Source organism: Antechinus flavipes, chromosome 6 (assembly GCF_016432865.1).
Source record: "Antechinus flavipes isolate AdamAnt ecotype Samford, QLD, Australia chromosome 6, AdamAnt_v2, whole genome shotgun sequence".
Lineage (NCBI taxonomy): Eukaryota > Metazoa > Chordata > Mammalia > Dasyuromorphia > Dasyuridae > Antechinus > Antechinus flavipes.
In genome coordinates this window covers 130,676,636-130,696,052 of record NC_067403.1, presented here as the reverse complement: position 1 = coordinate 130,696,052, position 19,417 = coordinate 130,676,636, and the positions used below count along the sequence as shown (strand labels likewise).

Here is a 19,417-nt window from a genome sequence, read left to right as displayed (position 1 = left end):
AGAAATCATTTATATTATCCCATGCATTTGACAGATGAAGAAATTGAGGCTGAGAGGTAAGGGTAATCAGTAACAGAACTGGGATTAGACTGAAATATCTATCTGTAGCAACCTCCTGTACCTTCTCTGATATGGGCACATATGCTAAACGATCCTGTGCCAGTGTAACCCATGTCATATAATCAAGTATCCTTGTTTCACTTTTTCTGACCATCTGGTGAGTGTTTGCCTTGTGTGAGTTCTCCATAAAATAATCTTTTTGGCAAGAATACATTTATCATTTGAACAATGTGGCCAGCCAACTCTCATGGGAGTTGTGCTCTCTGCAGTTTACTTTAGAGAAAGGAACTCAGTGTCTAGTATCTTATCCTGTTAGTTGATCTTTAGAATCTTCCTAAAATAATTCAAATGGACGTGATTCGGTATTAACAACTCAAACAATTAACACCACAAAAACAAAGGTACTACAACAGCTAGCACCACACACATCATCAGTTACAGCAAATGGCAAAGTTTTGAATGTTATGGCTAAGTTCATTTACCTTGGCAGTATACTTTCCAGGGATGTCCACATTGATAATGAAATTGGCATATACATTGCCAGAGCTAACTCAGTGTTTGGGAGGCTCTAAAGGAAAGTGTGGAAAAGGAGATATATTAGACTGACTACCGAAATGAAGGTCTACAGAGTGCTGACTTCATTATTGTATGCCTGTGAAACCTATACAATCCTATCGGGAGCATGCCAGGAAAATGAGGAGTATAAGAAATCAGGTTAACAATTGTTTTAGGAGTTGTCTTCACATAATTGACTATTTTGGTGGCATAAAATTATGTTTTCACCCAAACAGAAATAGCATAGTTAAAATTTGAAGAGAAACTATTACCCAGAAAGGGGAAGCTTTACAGCATCATTTTTCACTTAACCCTGTTTACCTCAATTTATTCATCTGTCAAATGCTCCAAAGAAGAAAAGGTAAACCACTCCCAGTATTTTTGCCAAGAAAACCTCAAATGGGTCAAAAAGAATCAGACATGACTGATACTTAGGCAGACGTCTTCATAAATGATGTCTCCATTCTACAGGATAACTTTGATCTTACTACACTCAATTCATCTTATTTCTCTAACTAATTTTTTGAGTCTTCCTTCTCTTCCTCCTTCTCTTCATAATAAATGGATTAGGATAGGTATGGAACAGTTTACTTCATCTTAATATAGTTTGATCTTATCAATATTAGAAGTATTAGTGATACTATAATTGTGGATTGCAGAATTCCAAATATCTTAGAGGAAAGATAGATGTATGTCGTCTGAACCTGAAGGTGTTCTTAATATTGCACAATAACTAAATAGCCTATTGTTGAATACAGCAGGCTAGGGAAACTGGGGCAAAAGAAATTATTTTAACTACATCTGTTTACCAATGACCTGCAAAAAGATTCTAATATGAAGTGGACACATGATAATAATGAGTCTAGTGAAAAGTAATTGGAAAAATTATAAAGTCAGAGTAATACATTCAGAATGTAATGGCCTAATTCAAATAGTTGAGGAATATAGGTGGCTCAAATGGATAAAGTATTGGGTATTGGGCCCGAAATCTGGGAAGACCAGAGTTCAAATCCAGCTTCAGACACTTACTACCTTAATGAACCTGAACTAGTCATTTAACTTTGTTTGCCTCAGTTTCCTGCAAAATAAACTGGAGAAGAAAATAATGCCCTCCAGTATCTTTGCCAAGAAAACTCCAGAACAGGTCATAATGTATAAGACAAAATTGCACAACAACCTAATTTATTTATCATATAGATAGATAATAATAGGGCTGTAATTTGAACACAGTTCTCATAAATTCAAATTCTTTACCTTGCCACAGTAATCTTTATCTCACTAATATTCCATGTTTCCAATACAGCAGTTGATTATTACAAATTGCATAATTAATGTATCTGGTAATATTATGGTGCCAATTGTAATTCTTTTTATTACTGAATATACACCTATTTGATCCTCTTTATTTCCTAGCCCTTACTTCCACCCTAGATTAACTCAAAAATTACCTCAAAAGAAACTCACCAGCATCTGAACAATACTTTCCAGTGTTATTCCATAGATCAATTTTTTTTTAGTTTTGAATTAAATGAACACATGAAATGATATTACCATGATCTAAGTGCAATAGGAAGATAGAATTATATGTGAAATGTGAATTTTATAATGTACAGATTAAATATATATATATATAATAAATTCAAAATATAAATGTTTAAAGCTGTGCTGCTTATGTGTTTCCCCTTAAAATTCCTTCTCTTCTATGCATGTTTAAAATGTTTCAGAGGTTCAAACTACATGAGATACAAAGAAAAAAGTAGACAAAGAGACAGTGAGAAACAGAAAAAGAGATGTGACATGAAATCACTACTGATCAGAGAAATGCAAAGTAAGACAACTCTGAGATACCACTACACACCTGTCAGATTGGCTAAAATGATAGGAAATGAAAATGATGAATGTTGGAGGGAATGTCTGAAAACTTGGACACTGTTGTATTGTTGGTGGAACTATGAACAGATCCAACCATTCTGAAGAGCAATTTGGAACTATGTTCAAAAAGTTATCAAACTGTGCATACCCTTTGATCCAGTAGTGTTTCTACTAGGATTATATCCCAAAGAGATCTTAAAGGAGGGAAAGGGACCCACATGTGCAAAAATATTTGTGGCAGCCTTGCCACACTTGTCAAGAAAGTGGAATCTGAATGGATAACCACCAACTGGAGAATGGCTAAATAAATTATGGTATATGAATGCTATGGAATAGTATTGTTCTGTAAGAAACGACTAGTAGGATGATTTCAGAGAGGCTTAGAGAGACCTATATGAACTGATGCTAAGTGAAATGAGCAGAACCAGGAGATCATTATACATGGCAACAAGACTATATGATAATCAATTCTGATGGACGTGACTCTCTTCAACAGTGAGATGATTCAAACCAGTTCTACTTTGTTCAGTGATGAAAAGAGCCATCTACACCCAGAGAGAGAACCATGGGAACTGAGTGTGGACCACAACATAGCATTCTCACTCTCTCTGTTATTGTTTCCTTGCATTTTGTTTTCTTTTTCAGTTTTTCTTTTTCTTCCTTCTTGATCTGATTTTTCTTGTGCAGCAAGATAAGTGTATAAATATTTGGAACAAAAGGTTTTGCAAGGGTCAGTATTGGAAAAATTACCAATGCATATGCTTGGTAAATAAAGAGTCTTAATAAAAAACAATAAATTAATAAAAATTTAAAAATTAAAAAAGAAAGAGATGTGACAGAGACTTATGCATAGAAATAGAATATCTCTACTATGCTGTCTTCAGCCCTTAATTCAAGCAATTAGCAGTTAGATTGCATTGGTTATCTGACTCAGAATTCTAGCTCTTAAAATTCCCTATAGACTAATACATGTCAGAGTAATCAATAGGAAATTATACTGCACACATAGTTTGTTTTCACAGGTCCATTTAACCTTCTAACCAATACTTTCTAGGTTCATAGTATGTGTTTGAAGGAAGAACTTATAAATTTACTAAAGCAAAGAAGTATCAGAGTAGAGAAAACATTTAAATGTTTCTATTTCAGATGCCCAGGAGTTAAGTCACTTGCCAAAGGTCATCCAGCCACTTAAGTGTCTGAAACATGATTTGAACCCTCTGATTCTGAACTCCAGACCAGTGCTGTATGCAGTCACAAGGACTCGTTGGCAGAATTGCTGCTAGGTATTCCTAGAGACCTGGGTTATACACATTCCCAACAGATCTATGATACTTCCAAGAGTGGTGACCTATCATTGAGAAAATATGCAGTACCAGAAATGTAGCTGGAGCTCTAAGCATTATCAGATAAAAGTGAGAGTTCCTGGGGATGCAATAACCAAAGCTCCATTACAACTCCTAGTATTAATCATAATAAGTGTCTTATCTTCCCCTGTCATGTTTAGTTTCTGCATGCAATTTACTTCTCCAACAAGCTGTTCACAAATTCAACTAGTCTTATCTCTTAACTTATAATCTTCAAGTACCTAAATGTATTTCCCCAAAAGTTCCCGCAGTTAACAGAACAAAAGACAACATTAAGTGCTATTTAAAGACATTGCTGTACAATCTGTTATAAAATGGATTCTTTCTATCATACGCTGAAAAGTTTGTCCACTCTTGTTGCTTCTTTACCTAATAACACTTGAATGTGAAACTTCCAATATTCCTCATGGGTTTTTCAAACACATATTTGCAAAATTTCTTTAATTCATTCTTTATCTGGGGCCAAATGAAAGAAACTGGGCCATAGTTGCCCTATCCATAGTCTCTGTTCACATTATAACTACCAGGCTCTTTCTGTTAATTGGTCACTCCATAAGTAGACCTTGAGAGTCCACAGTAATGGAAGCTAAATCGCTAAAGTAATATATGAAAAGTATTTGTAGGAGCTACAAAAACAATAACCAAAGTTATTATGCCTGCTAAAAAAAGAAAAGAAAAGAAAAGAAAATCTTGCAGATGCAGGTACTAGTTTATATTATGTAAAGATTCCAAAATGATATAGAGATATGGGTCAGAGATTAGATAGCTCATAATATTCCACTCACCATGACCCTATCTCACTGTAGTCCTCTTATGATCTATGGATAATCCTTTGTAATTAAGCTGCCAGGATAATATTAAAATGTAATCCAATGAACACCAATCACAAGATATATCAAAGGCTGAAGTAGTAACAACCATGTCAGCCATGCGTGACAATTACTAGACAGTTACAATTTCACATTTCTAAATGGTTTGCCCCAAGATCTAAAGGAAAATCACTTTTCATTTCTGTTCATAAATATGGTAAAAATGGTCTTATTCAAATCCAAATTACTAAAAATCTAAGATATCAGAGTTTTTAAATCTATATTTTTTTCCTTTTACAACTGAAAACCTTTATAACATCCCTAGAGAAATGAGGTCAGTTCCCAAGAGCTTTCTAAATATTTTCACAAAATTATTTCAGTTTATTAAGAAGCATCATGACAGTCTCACAAATGGGAAGACCATTTGTCCATATTCTCAAATTCTTGTAAAATTGTTTCAAGAACTGGATAAATCAGCTGGGTTGGATATATCCTATTTTGATGTGTCAGGTTGGAAATAGCTTCTTTTGTGGCATAGGCACAGCTAGTTGTGGCAGACAAGGAAATTCTAGTTCATACACATGGCAAATGACTATAACACAACAATAGGAAAAAGGATATCAATTTTGACACTATTAATTTTCATGCATTGCACATAATAATTGTGGGAGTCTAACTTTCTCTGATTCTCTCATTTCAATTTCTCGTCTTTCCCATGAGATTCAAAATTTAGCATTTGTGCAATACTTATTTTTTCAGAGAATGTTGTGACTTTCTGACCCTTACCTTACAAAATAAAGTATTGCTTTATTAGACAGGAAGAACCAGCAATTTAAAATGATGATGAAATGTTTCTTGCCTATGCCACAAAAGAAGCTATTTCCAACCTGACACATCAAAATAGGATATATCCAACCCAGCTGATTTATCCAGTTCTTGAAACAATTTTACAAGAATTTGAGAATATGGACAAATGGTCTTCCCATTTGTGAGACTGCCATGATGCTTCTTAATAAACTGAATTAAGTAAAATTCAAGCAAGTCTAATTCTATCTCTTTTCTAGACTTTTCAGAGTTGCTATTTTGTGACGCTCATATTCAGTTATATTGATTGAATGAAAAAAAAAACAAACATTCAATTAGCTCTTATAATGTATCAAGCACTTTGCCAAATACTGAGGATACAAATATAAAGGAAAATACATATTTATGCTGATCTCAAGCAGTTAAAGTAAGATAACAGAAAACAGCCAGACAACAGGTAAGGGAGTCATGATCAGTGTTTTTTAAACTGAGTTATTCAAAGCATAATGAATGGAGCCAAAAGATTGATATGACTTTTTGAGGAAAGACTGGGTGAATGATTTCATTATTGCTTCCAGAGGTAGATATGCAAAGGAAGGGGGAAATGATAATTTGACTTGAAGATGCAGAGAAAGCAGCAGGTCTTGGGTATGAGTTAAGTGAGTTATAGTGAACTCTCACCAGAGTAACTCATCCAAGTTATAAAAAGAGAGATGATCATGGTTATTTCAATATGTAGCTAAAATCCAAGAAAAGCTATATTGCATATAGAACTTGGTCACCTCCTATGTTTGTCTTTACAATGAGTCTATAAGAGACATGAAAGAGAACATGAAAATATAGCTTATGTGCCAGTGTCTATTGTGAAGTGTGAAGTAGAGAAATTATGCAAAAATCTCTCTTTTGCATTGTCAAGATATATCTTGATAATAGCTAATTCCATCCAATACAAAGGTAGGAATTATTAAGGAAGATAAAAATATAGAAAATTATGATTTTTAATTAAGGAATTAGAGACCACAAAAATACTATGCAGAAACCTCCTCTATGTGCATCATCAAAGATATTTTCTTCAAGAAGAGTAAGAGGTTGTTTAATGTGATGAGCACTGAATCACACACACAGACACACACACACACACAGACCCAAACATACACACAAGCACATAGAAAATGATTCTTGATGAAAACATGAAAAACAAACAAGTAGGCTTTACATATGATTTCCTAAAAGAGATCATAGTTTCAGAGGGACTAGGTTGATTGAGCAGGAAAGAAAATAGATTTTACTTGCTATAATAGCACATATGCTGCACAAAGAGTAAAGATTATAACAAAAAGTTATTGCTTTAGACCTGAGAGATACTTCAGAAATCATCTAATTCAATTCTTTCCTTTTATAGATGAGGAAACTGAAACTTTAAATGATTTACCCAAAGCAGAACTAAAATTTGCATTTAACTTCTCTTACTAATGTCAGATTCTTTTAACTGTTTTGTTCATTTCCCCCATTTGACTTATTAAAATAAAAATTAAGTTTAATGAGTGTCTTGAAATAGGGCAGCTGCCATTCTTAAATTAAAATTATACAAGATTCTATGACAGATGTATCCACAGACGTCATTTTATTTAAAGCCACTTAGTATCAATCAAAAATGGCATAAAATAGAAAAGAATTGACAATTAAAAGTAGTATAATGGTGGATAACTTGTACAAAATTCAAATAGAAAAAAATTTCCTACTTGTGAGATTTGTAAGATATTTCTATTCTCAGATGACATAGTTGATGATTACATCAAAATCTTGAACACTACTAGTCTTTCTATTTACTACCATACATGTGATATTGACATTACTATCCATACAACAAAACAATGAAAAATAGTTGGATGGGGAACCCAATTGAATTATTGCCAGTTATATTATATTTATCAATATTTATGTTACAGAAAAGAACCACAGTTAGATGATGAAGTGATCCCAAAATTAAAGAAGGAGATAGGCTTGAAATGCATTTTTGGAAATCATATAATCCTTTCAAGTTTTCCTTTTCAAGTTTATTTCTGCAAAAGTGTACCATTCTAACATTAGTAAAGGACTTAATAATAACACTTTATGATTCACATATTATATTCTAATATCTATTAAAGTCTTTTTTAAACAACTACCATGTGTATAATGGGGCCTTGGTACATACCTACATCAGCTAAGATGGAGATATCCAAGTAGGAGATAGTAGAGACCTGGTTCCAGGAGAACATTCTGTGCTCCACATGGATGGGAATAGCTTTTTTTGCTGGCTTCAAAATCGCTTCTATTTATATGATAGGGAATACAGATGTCTTATCCTAAAAGTAAGACTAAGGCATTTCTCATTTGGGTACTCTCATTGGATACATCTTAGGTGATTTGAGCAGGTACCTAAGTTCTATTGTATATATCATCCTATGTGATAAGGGAATGCAGAACGTCTTATCCAAGAAGCAAGCATTTGGGTCCTTCTAGTATTATTTAATATGAGTTCACAGGTAAAGTAACTTGGTCACCATTAGGCAGCTTTCAAATGTTAGGAACAACCAGCACTTTAAAACATATTACATTTCTATAATCACAAAAGTTCTAGAGTTTTAGGTGATCCAAAATATATTGGCTCTAGCATGTTGTTTGTTTTAAAACTTTTACATTTTCAAGTAAAAGTACTTTCTTAATTTAATCTTTTCTTCCCAGTTGTCACATACCCATAGATTTAAAAAGAAAGACAATTGCATATCTATCATTATCTCTCTCTCTCTTGATATATAGATATATAGATACAGATATAGATATACATATACATATATAGATTTACATATATATCATTATATATGTACACACTCAGGCTACACAAATGCCCACATTAACTTTGTCAGGAATGTATGTCTCTTCAGTTTTAAGTTTATCACCTCTTTACCAAAAGGTAATTTATCATTTTTGTTCAACCAAAACTCCAAATTCTTTCAAAACTGTTTTTCTTTATTATGTTATCATTTTATAAATTTTCTGCTTAGTTCACCCTGCAATCATTCATAAAGGTCCTCCTACTTTCCTCTAAAATTATTCAGTGTACCATTTTCAAGATACAGTACTATAATACAGCATACCATGGTTGGTTTTACTATTCTCTAGTATAACACTCTTTTAATTTCCAATTTCAATCTACTATGAAGATCTGCTATAATTATTTTCTTATTTCTTTGGGACCTATACCTCATAGTAGTTTATGGGTGAAAGGGCGTGTGTCACAATTTGTTAACTTTCTCAGTCTAGTTCCAAATTGCTTTCCACAGAGTCTGGAGCAATTGTTGACTTTATCAACAGTATAGCCAACATTAGTCATTTTTCTCTTTACATTTTTGAAAGTCTGATAAGTCTTGAAGCAGGGCATCAAAAATCTTTTAAGTTTGTGCAAAAGCTTTTAAATGTTATATAAACAAAATTGAGTATTTTGTCTTCAGCAATCCTTTTTATTTCCTGTTGTCTTAAAAATCATCCTCAATCTATACATCTAAACAGTAATTTCTTCATATTCCTAAAGTGATTTTTTTATCTGAGTTGACTGCAACATATTTTAAAAGTTTACTTTTTCATGAGAAGTGGTAGAAAATATTAGATTAAGATATGTATACTCAGAACTGAAAATAGATGTGACTGTGAGCAACTCACAACTTCGATATGCCTCATTTTCCTTAAGTGTAAAACAGAGGAAATAAGGATATCCACATCCCAGGATTGTTGCAAGAATCAAATGAGAGAATATTTGAAAAAAAAAAAAACACATATAAATACTACTGTGTTGTAAGAAATGAGCTGGTTGATTTTAGAAATACATGGAAAGACTTACATAAAATAATGAAAAGTGAAGAGAGCAGAACCAACAGAAGCTTGTATATAGTAACAGAAATATTGTTCAAAGGATACATGTAAATGACTAAATTATTCTTACTACTGCAAATATTCAAATCAACTACAAAGGACCTATGAAGAAGGAGGCTATTTACTTCCAAAGAAAGAACTAATAAATAGAAGTATGCATATTATGGTTTTATATACATATATATGTGTATATATATATACATATGTATAAAATCATTTAATAAATAAATTATTTATTAACTAATTATAATTATATTATAATATATAATATCACATGATTATAATTAATATAGTGATAAATGTATTATTTGTGTATATTTTTATTTTAATAATTATTATTTTAATGAATAATATTTATATTATATCATATGTATTTTAATATATATCATATTATATGTGTGTGTATATATGTAAATGGTGGCCTTCTCTAAATGTTGGGGAGGGAGGGAAGGAGATAATCTTAAACTTAAAATATAACCAAAAAATAAATCTAATTTAAAAAATTATTCCCTTAGGTTTTGTAGCTTTATAGAACACACAAGGTCAAGCAAAATTATTTCCTCTCTATCATATTATTATTATCCCATCCACCCCATCAATGACCCCTCATCTTTTATCTTTCTCTTCACAACATAGCAAAAATGTACATCTGTTTTTGTCCTTAGTACATGGCACAATTCATGATGAGTTTGAATACCTGTGACACTTAATATTGGTGGATATACTAATAATATCAAGTAATAAAATGCTTGTTGAATATATGAATTACCCTTAACATACAATCATACATAGCTTGACCCACTTCAATAAACAATGACTACCTACAAATGGGATATATACGCTATTGGAAGAAATTCCCCCAACAATTATAGCACATTCCCATTGCATTTTGCAGTTCCATTTCTTAATCATTTGGAAGAGTTCTTTCTTTGAATTTGTAATGTACCAGGTCATTTACCGAGTTTTAGTTATTTCACAGTTCTCCAGAGGGCAAATCATGATTAATGACTTCTCAACATGTTTTTATTCATGTAGTATTTTTGTGTAAAATCAACATTTTAGAATTTTAGATTTAGATTTCACATTGTTTAGGTTTTTCACTGACTACATACACATACACATATATACACATACACATACACACAAACATACACATGTTGTGCAGAACTGATAAGGAACACAATAACAGGATAAGATTTTACTGCTGGTATCATAGAAAGAAAAAATGATCCAACTGATAACTCAATGTCATCAGTATGCTGATCAATCATACAAGTCATAACAGTCTAAGCAAACTTAATGTTGCCAACAAGACTTTTAGATATCTGTATAGCTGCCGATACAAAGAATAAATATAAGTTTTTCAGTATGAATAAGATTATATCTAATTTGGTCTGAATATATTGTTTTGTACATTGTTTGCATGGTTTACCCTCCATTATATTGTGAGTTATTCAAAGGCAAGAATTATCTTTTGTCTTTTCCTGAATTTCTATAATTTAGCAGTGTCTGGTACATATTAAGTGTTTAATAAATATTAATTGAATAATAAGATGATTTTTTTCTATTAGTATTTATGTTACTATTTAATGTCTTCAGCAAATCATCTTAGAATGGACTCTACTAATTATTGAAAAAGCAATAATTACTATTAATAAAAATTCAATTATTTGGCACTTTATGAGGAGATTTGGATCTACATTAACAGATGGGGTTTCTCACTTCAGAATCCTTTATACCAATAAAATCACTAATGCTTTATCACCTCCCTCCTTAAAAAGAGCAGATATAAATTTTTGTTGTTCAGTCAATTAGTTGTGTCTGATAGTTCATGACCTATTTGAGGTTTTCATGGCAAAAATATTGAAGTAATTTACTATTTCTTTCTCTAGCTCATTTTACATCTGAGGATCTGAAGGAAACAGAGTTGTTACTTGGCCAGGGTCACATAGACAGTGTCTGTGGCTGAATTTGAACTGAGGTCCTCCTGACTCTGAAGATAGTTCGCTATCCACTATACAATCTAACTGACCAGATATAAATATAGAGCAGAATGATTTAAACACAGAATTATTTGCCATCAGAGTAATATAGGAGTATATAAAAATCAAATAAATTAGCAATCCTAACATGGTCCAACATCTTATCTCAGACCAATTACCTCTTACATAAGACAAAGGTTCTTTGTTGAGCATTATAAAATAGGATTTATACTGAATAATTGACTGAAGATACTTAATCATTCAAAGAGATAAATTATTTTTAAAAGACTTCCCATAGCACTTGGCTCTATTCAACAATGAAGTGATTCAAGGTAATTCCAAAGACTTGAAATAGAAAATGTCATTTTTGGTCCAGAGAAAGAACTATGAAGGCTGAACGTGGTTCAAAGCGTAGTATTTTCATCTTGTTATTGTTTGTTTGCTTGTTTTCTTTTTTCTCTTTCATGGTTTTTTCCCTTCGCTTTTGATCTGGTTTTACTAACACAGCATGACAAATATGGAAATATGTTTAGAAGAATTGGATATGTTTAAACTATATCAGATCGGTTGCTCTCTTGGAGAGAGAAAGAGAGGGAGAAAAATTTTGGAACACAAGATTTTGCAGAAGTGAATGCTGAAAACTAGATTTGCATATATTTGGAAAAGTAAAATGTTTTTTAAAAAAGTCATCACATTCATGGAGAAGAATTTTCTGCTAAAAGTTTTTCTGTTGTCTTGGATTTTTTCCTATCCTACTTCTTTATTATTCAAATGCCAATATATATGAAGCATCTAGTTATTAAGCAACATATATAAAGGAGTGCCTGCTTTAGAACAATCTTATCTGGTATGATAACTACTACTCTACTCTTAACCATGGGAGTTGACAAAATGCTTCATCATTTAAATTTTATGGTCAAAAAAATCACTAATAAAAAGGGGAAAAAAGAAAGAAAAATCAAATGGGTAAAGGAGAAAGAAAGAAGGGAAGATGTGAAAGATATGAGAAATGAGAGAGCACCAACAAAAATGAGAAAGTTAAAAATCATTAATTTTTTAAAAGTTTTTTAATTAAATGCTAATATAAGATACCTGCTATGTGTGTGTGTAATGTATATATGTATGTATATGTATATAGTTAGGAAGATATATATACACATACTCTCCACATCCAAGTATATAATCTCTAGTAAAAACATTTTTATTTATATGTGATCTATATAAACATATATGTATATATTAATTTAAATCACAAATCTTAAAGCATTATGTAAATGATAGCTGCCATTAGAAGGATTAACTATTAACAACTTATTAGAAAAAGAAAGAATTCTAAAACTGGCTTTTGAGTATGATATAATTTAATAACAGATAACAGTAAAAATATAACATTCTATAGCTAGCATGGGCAGCTAAGTAGGATAGTGAATAGAATGTTAGGCCTGGAGTGAGGAAGAATTATCTTCCTGAGTTCAAATTTGGCCTCAAACACTTACTAGCTGTATGATTTGGGGCAAATCAATTCACCATGCTTACTTCAGTTCCTCATCTGTTAAATGAGATGGAGAAAGAAATTACAAACCATTCTAGTATCTTTACTAAGAAAACTCCAAATGGGTCACAAAGAGTAGGATACAACTGAGACAACCGAACAAGAACACAGGATAGCATAGTGAAGAGACAATTTTTCATTCTGCTATTTGAGATTTCTCATACTACAATTTATGTGCATATATTTCTTTGAGCCTATAGCTTGAAGTTTATATTTTGAGAAAGGTGATTTCTTTACCTGTCCCTTTGTGCTATGTGGGAAGGGGGGAAAAAAGGGGAAAGAGAAAATCTTTTCACTTTTCCCTCTTATGATAATTAATGAAATTAATTGTGGATGGAGAAAAGAAAGAATAAAATAAAAGCTCTTATCAGGAATACCAGTGCACTTCAGGAGTTTTATTGGTGGCTAGAATTCAGGTCCCTTTCCCACAGGGTCATCTGCCTTTTCTCATTTCAACTATTCACCTAGACATCATGACTGGTAAACATTAAATGAGCTGGGGGATGTTTTGTTTCCTTCATACAGTGGAGCATTTAAGGATGCCTTATATATGCCATGCTTGCTCAAGTCGTTTGCTATTGTGAATTGTTGATGCTGCTGAATCGGACAAAGACATGAGCCCTGAATTCTAACAAAGAGGAAGCTGTTTTGTTGTGTAGAGTAAAAAAATGGGTATCATTTGAAAACAGTGTTAAACCCTTTAAAACATTTAAAACCCTTATGCTTCCGTGTGTTCTCCATGTTCTTGACTGATCAATTCAATAGGGACCATTAAGCTGCCAAGTAAAATTATTTGCTATTTACTCACTCAAAAACTTTGTGTGGTTTATTTGATGGCTCTTCTGCACCAAAACCATCTGAGACCAGTTAGTAAACAATATTCAAATTCACTCACACACATCAAGAGCTAAAGGAAAAAAAATAAAGGCAGATGATGATGGGAGAGAAAAATGGGGAAACAAAATGGGAATAGAAATTATAATTAAAATCCTTTTATTTCATGTTACTCAGAAGGTTTTGACCTTGTCTTGGCATTTTGGGAAAAATTTCTTAGCATTTAAGTGGCTCAATACTGATTGATAGATATATATGAAATGGATATGGCCAAATACTATATATGTGGGTACACATATATGTAAATGTATGTATAGATTTGTGCATGTATGTGTATACATATATACATATAAATGTACATATACTACTTCAAAGAATTAAAATCTCTTTTCATCCAATTCATCTGCTTGTTTAAAGTTTGTATTACTGTAAAAAGTCACTTATTCCTTCAAGCAGTAAGGTTCAAATCTGTAGTTCTTAGAGATGGTATATGAAACAGATTTTGAGGGATCCAACACTGATTAGAAAAGTTAGCCTGTGAATGTCCTCTGTATTTATGGTGGATTATTGGAAGGGAAGTAGGGGTTAAATCATCAGGTCTTCCACCTTCCCCAGGGGTTAACCTGGCAGCCTGTTTGGCACCCACAGGAGGGCTGACAGGTAGCAGGATTTGTCTAAGCAGTCTGCATGAGAGCCAACAAGGAAAACTGAATGCTCTGGATTACTTTTGGATTATGTTGTCAGAGTGAAGCCTGATGGACAAACTGCAGAGGAATAAAATGCAATCTGTTTGGGGAAAGAGGCAGCGTGCATAGGTTTCATTTTTCAAGAAATGACAAGAAAAATCATTAATAATTTGTAAATCTATGTCCATTAACTTTTCTTTTTGTTATCCCAAGACAGTCTTTTTAACATGAATTTGTCACTGTTTTATGTCTATTCTGTCCAGTGACAGATGGTGACACAGATATTAAATTAGATTGTTAAAACAATAACCCACTCATCAAAACATTTAAAAAATAGAAATTGTATGCATTATAAGATTTCTGGTTTGAAGGGCATTTTTTTGCCAAACAAAAAGGGCAGATACAGGTGAATCAAGTGGAATGAGTCAAGTCCATCCCTTCTTTTCTATTTGATAACTTTTCATGAATATAATCCTATCCTTCTACAATAACTGTTAGAAGAAGAATTGGACATTTTCAGGAACATCATAAAATCTGAATCAAGAACATTTTTCCTCATAATAACTTTAGCTTCAATCCTAGGGACATTTAATTCTCCAATCTTCAGAGATTCAGTGGCTTTAAGCATTTTATGTATTTGCTACCAGAAACATTAAGCATCTAGAAGACAAGAAAAATGACTATCTTGGTAGAGAGTGGACTGCTAGGATATTCCAAGTTGACAGTAGCCATTAAGGATTGTAGGGGGACAGTTCAATATAAGAAAAATATCCATATTTTATCTAACTAGAAACCTTGAATTAATTTTCTCTCTTCCCCTACAAACTTAAAAGGCTATTCTAGCATTGAGGTCAATTATTTTTAAAAGTGCCTTAGTGTTTAGCATATAGGCTAAATAATATGTTAAGGAAGTCAAGTTGGCCTTTTTGCTGTACTCTATAGCTTGGATTTTCAAAAGATGATCAAATAAGAGCTTCTATATGAAACCAGTTGAAACCAAAATATATCTATCTTCTCTCACAAATAATCCTGAAATATAAGAAGAGATGGTATTCTGATTATTCAAAGGACTTTGGGTTATCTCAAAGTAGTTAAGAACAAATGGATTAAATAAAAGAGATAACTTACTTTCATGTTCTCAGAATGGAGAACATTTTATATTATTTTATATTATTTTCATATTTATATCATTTTCAAGATTACTACAGCAATTATTTTCTATTGTTTTTTAATGAAACAGTTTGATGTAAGAAAAGAACAGCATTGCTGGTAGAAAAGCACTCCCTCCATACAATTTATAATCATGCCAGCCCTAATTAAATTAGCTTGGTATTCTCAGTATAAATTCAAGTTGTTTTCTTTCTGCTTTTCAGAAATCATTTCTAAAAAGAAAATTTTCATAACTTCAAATGGTCGTTTCATGCCATAGCTAGTACTTCAACTTAATCTCCTTTCTCCACTTTTCTAAAAGTAATTCAATTCCAAAAGCATTTATAAAGTTCCTATTATCTATACTTTATGAAAAAGGAAGCGTAACAGAGGGACAACTTCAGAGTCGAGATATTCTTACTTCAGGTATAACGTTAAAGATCTAATTGCAGTATATGGCCCTGAAAGTCAGACTAGAATTCAAATCTAACTTTTTAAATTAAAAAAAAAAACTCAGTGACCACATCTAAGTATTTAAACTACTCAGTCTTAGACAATTCTTGAAATATTCACCAGGTTTCAAGAAAATGTTGATCTTTAGATAAAACAGTACTAATGACTGTACAACTAAATGAAAATGCAAAACAAAAATTAGATTTAAATAAGTATAATTGAGTTTTTAAAATTACTTTGATTCATATAATGACTCATTTATCATTGATTAGACTTGTTTTCCATAAACAACTACATGTGAATACATCTTCATATCCTCATTTATACATTTGGTAGGTTAATTTTTTTTTTGTTCCTTCTAGCTCTACCAGTCTACAAATCCCTGACTGAAATCTATTTTTATCATGTTATTTTAAGTAATTGGATACTGAAACACTTACATGGATCTGTGCTCTCATCAATGTACATTTCCCCTACAACAGGCACATTTCAATCCATTCATACTTATCTATCATGTTCAAATAAATTAGATAAGAGAGAGAAAAAAAAGAAAAACTAGTTCATTATGATAAGTTGCAGTTGCCTTAATTTTAAGAGAAACTTAGGAATGGCATTCCCTTCTGAAACCATTAATAGAATAACTTGATTATCTTGTCATCCTTTTGTTTGGAAAATTGAACATAGAACTTAAACAGATGTGAGTACAACTCTAAGCTCCAATTAACTTTTTAAAAAGATAAGCACTACAGAGAGGAAAGGGTTCTTTAATTTTTTTCTTACTTTTGTTTTGTGGGTGTGGTTTTGATGTTTGTTTTTTTCTAAGTTATTCATATGTCTTAACATTCGCAGGGGTCCTCAAACTTTTTAAATAAGGGGCCAGTTCACCGTTGGAGGGCCAAACTATAGTAAAAACAAAAACTTTGTTTTGTGACCCTTTAAATAAAGAAACTTCATAGCCCTGAGTGAGGGGGATAAACGTCCTCAGCTGCTGCATCTGGCCTGCGGCCATAGTTTGAGGACCCCTGATAAACTATTTGAAGAAGCATCCCATTTATCTAGGTTTTTGTTTTTTTTTTGTTTTGCCTTTTTCTTTTGGGTCAAGAGACTAGAAGGATAGGAAGACACAAAGCTTTGAAGAGCTTTAGAGTCTAAAAAGGAAGAATTTATATTTGATCCTGGAAATAACTGAGAATCTCTGGAGTTTATTGAATAAGAGAGTGGTTTGCATACATCTACATTTTGGGGGAAATCATTTTGGCAGCTGAATAGAGAATGGGTAGAAATAGAGACAGAAAAGGCAGAGAATAATTTAATGGGATAACAGTAAAGAAAATATGCCTAAAAGAATCAAAAAGGATGTGAGAGGATGCAAGAATTTAGGCATCTACACTAGAACATTAGACTTGGAGTCAGCAAAACCCAAGTTTGAATTCTGCTTGATCATTTTCTTACCAGCTATGAGGCTATAGGTAAATCACTTAAACTTTCTCAAATTCACATTTTTTTTGTAAAATAAGGATGTGAGAATTATGGCTTCTGAGACTACCCCAGCTAAAAACCCATGATGCTGATTATCTAAATCAGTAGGGTTGGTTGAATTGTTTAATGAAATCTAAATCCAACAAGCATCACAATACTGCCTAGCATTTATAGATGGTGCAGTGGAGAGAGCTAGATCTTAAGTCTGGAAGTGTAATGCTGGAGAAACTGAGGCAAAATAGAAATTAGAGAATTTTAATGTTTTATTTGAAAGGGAGAGATTTACTGGGACCAAATGTATCCATGATTTGGTCCCAGGGGTGAATGAGACTATCATCTCCAAGAATCCAGCATCCAGCAGGTAATGTGTGCTTCCCCGAAGTATATATGCACGTGGCTACAAGCTACCAGTGGGTAGAGTACCAGGGTGTTGGAAGCCGAAGGCCCCCGCCCAGGTGCCTTTCTCATGGCCCCAGCCCAGGTGCCTTTCCTCACCCCTTGCTGCAACAGAATCGCGCAGGTGGTCAAACAATCCTGAGAACTGCAACCAGGCAAAACGGTCTTGAGAATCAATCTTGAGTTGTTACCACACTATGTTCCTGCTCACTGGACCAGCTATAGCCCATGTTCTTTTCCCAGACCCTACCCTACTTCTCTTTCCCATGCTTTTGCTATATAAGTTGTATCCTGAGAGCAATAAACTGAGACCTTGACAACAATCAGCTTGGTCTCCCTCCTCTTTCTCGCCCATTTCTCCTCAGGCTGGATCTTCCTCAAACCCCCATGAGTAACTAAGTCCCGCCGGTGGAGACAGGTGGCGCCCAACGTGGGGCTCAAGGCACGGACCCTTGCCAGACGGACCCCAGAGAAGTCATCGGGACCCCTGCTGTTTGAAGTTTCGGCCGCTGAGAGGGACTCGGTAGAGAACTGGACAAATTGCCAACACTCCCTAACGGTGGTTTGGCTGGCTCTCTGTGGAGCCTCCTTCCCGGCCCCCTCACCGCTCACGAAGAGCCCCAGTCCTTGGTAAGTTGATTTCGTCTGTCTCATAAGAAATGGGCCATAAGTTGTCTAATGAACAGGCTTTTATAAAGGATTTCAAAGCCTCCCTCAGGGAAAGAGGAGTTAGGGTTAAAAAGAAAGATTTAGTTAAATTCTTTTTGTTTGTTGATTTAGTTAAATTCTTTTTGTTTGTTGATTTAGTTAAATTTTTTTTGTTTGTTGAGGATGTCTACCCTTGGTTTCTTGTGAATAGGCCAGACATCCATCCCGAAAAATGGCAAAGGGTTGGGAAAGATTTAAATGACAAATTACAAAAAGAAGGCCCAGGTGCGGTCCCTACGACTGCTTTCTCTTATTGGGGCTTGGAATCGGCACATAACGATCCTGCCAAACAACAGCTTTTGTCAGTTGCGGAATGTTGCCTCTGCCCCTTGTCTCCAACAGCCTCTGTAGCATCGACCCTCCCGGCCGTCAATAACCCCTCCAGGCCCCCCTCTGTAATCATTGAAATGCCTACAGTTCAAAGAGATCCCCCTCTACCCCAAGAAGCCCCACCCTCAGGCGAATCACTGAACTTCCCCATATTTACTAAGAATCCCGATAATGAAACCCTTGAGCCTGGGGACGCAGCCGTGCTAGAGGAAGAGGTGGCCCGCTGCAACAACCTTGACTGGGCCCCTTTTTCAGCAGGGTCCATGCAGCGGCTCCCTCCCTATGCAGTCCAGACTTGCGCCCCTGCCCTACCCCCTACCACTCTTCTTGAGGCTAAAAACCAGCTCTCCACTCAAATGAATGACCTCAGGGAGGCCCTTGACCTCCAACGGCAATTTGTTCAGCTCTCTACAGAGCTTTCTCCCTTGCAAAGCTCACTTAAAAAAATTGTCCTTCTCCTGGCTTCAGGTCC

The 19,417-nt window shown here is 33.7% G+C and overlaps 1 long non-coding RNA gene across 1 annotated transcript in view; it reads left to right on the top strand.

Moving 5' to 3' along the window:
• The window catches only part of LOC127541854 (uncharacterized), a 153,243-nt gene that overhangs the window by 131,437 nt on the left and 2,389 nt on the right, over window positions 1-19,417 (top strand). Inside the window, exon 3 of the long non-coding RNA XR_007948489.1 lies at window positions 18,273-18,537. This is a non-coding gene — a long non-coding RNA (uncharacterized LOC127541854). The remainder of the gene's footprint in view (window positions 1-18,272; window positions 18,538-19,417) is intronic.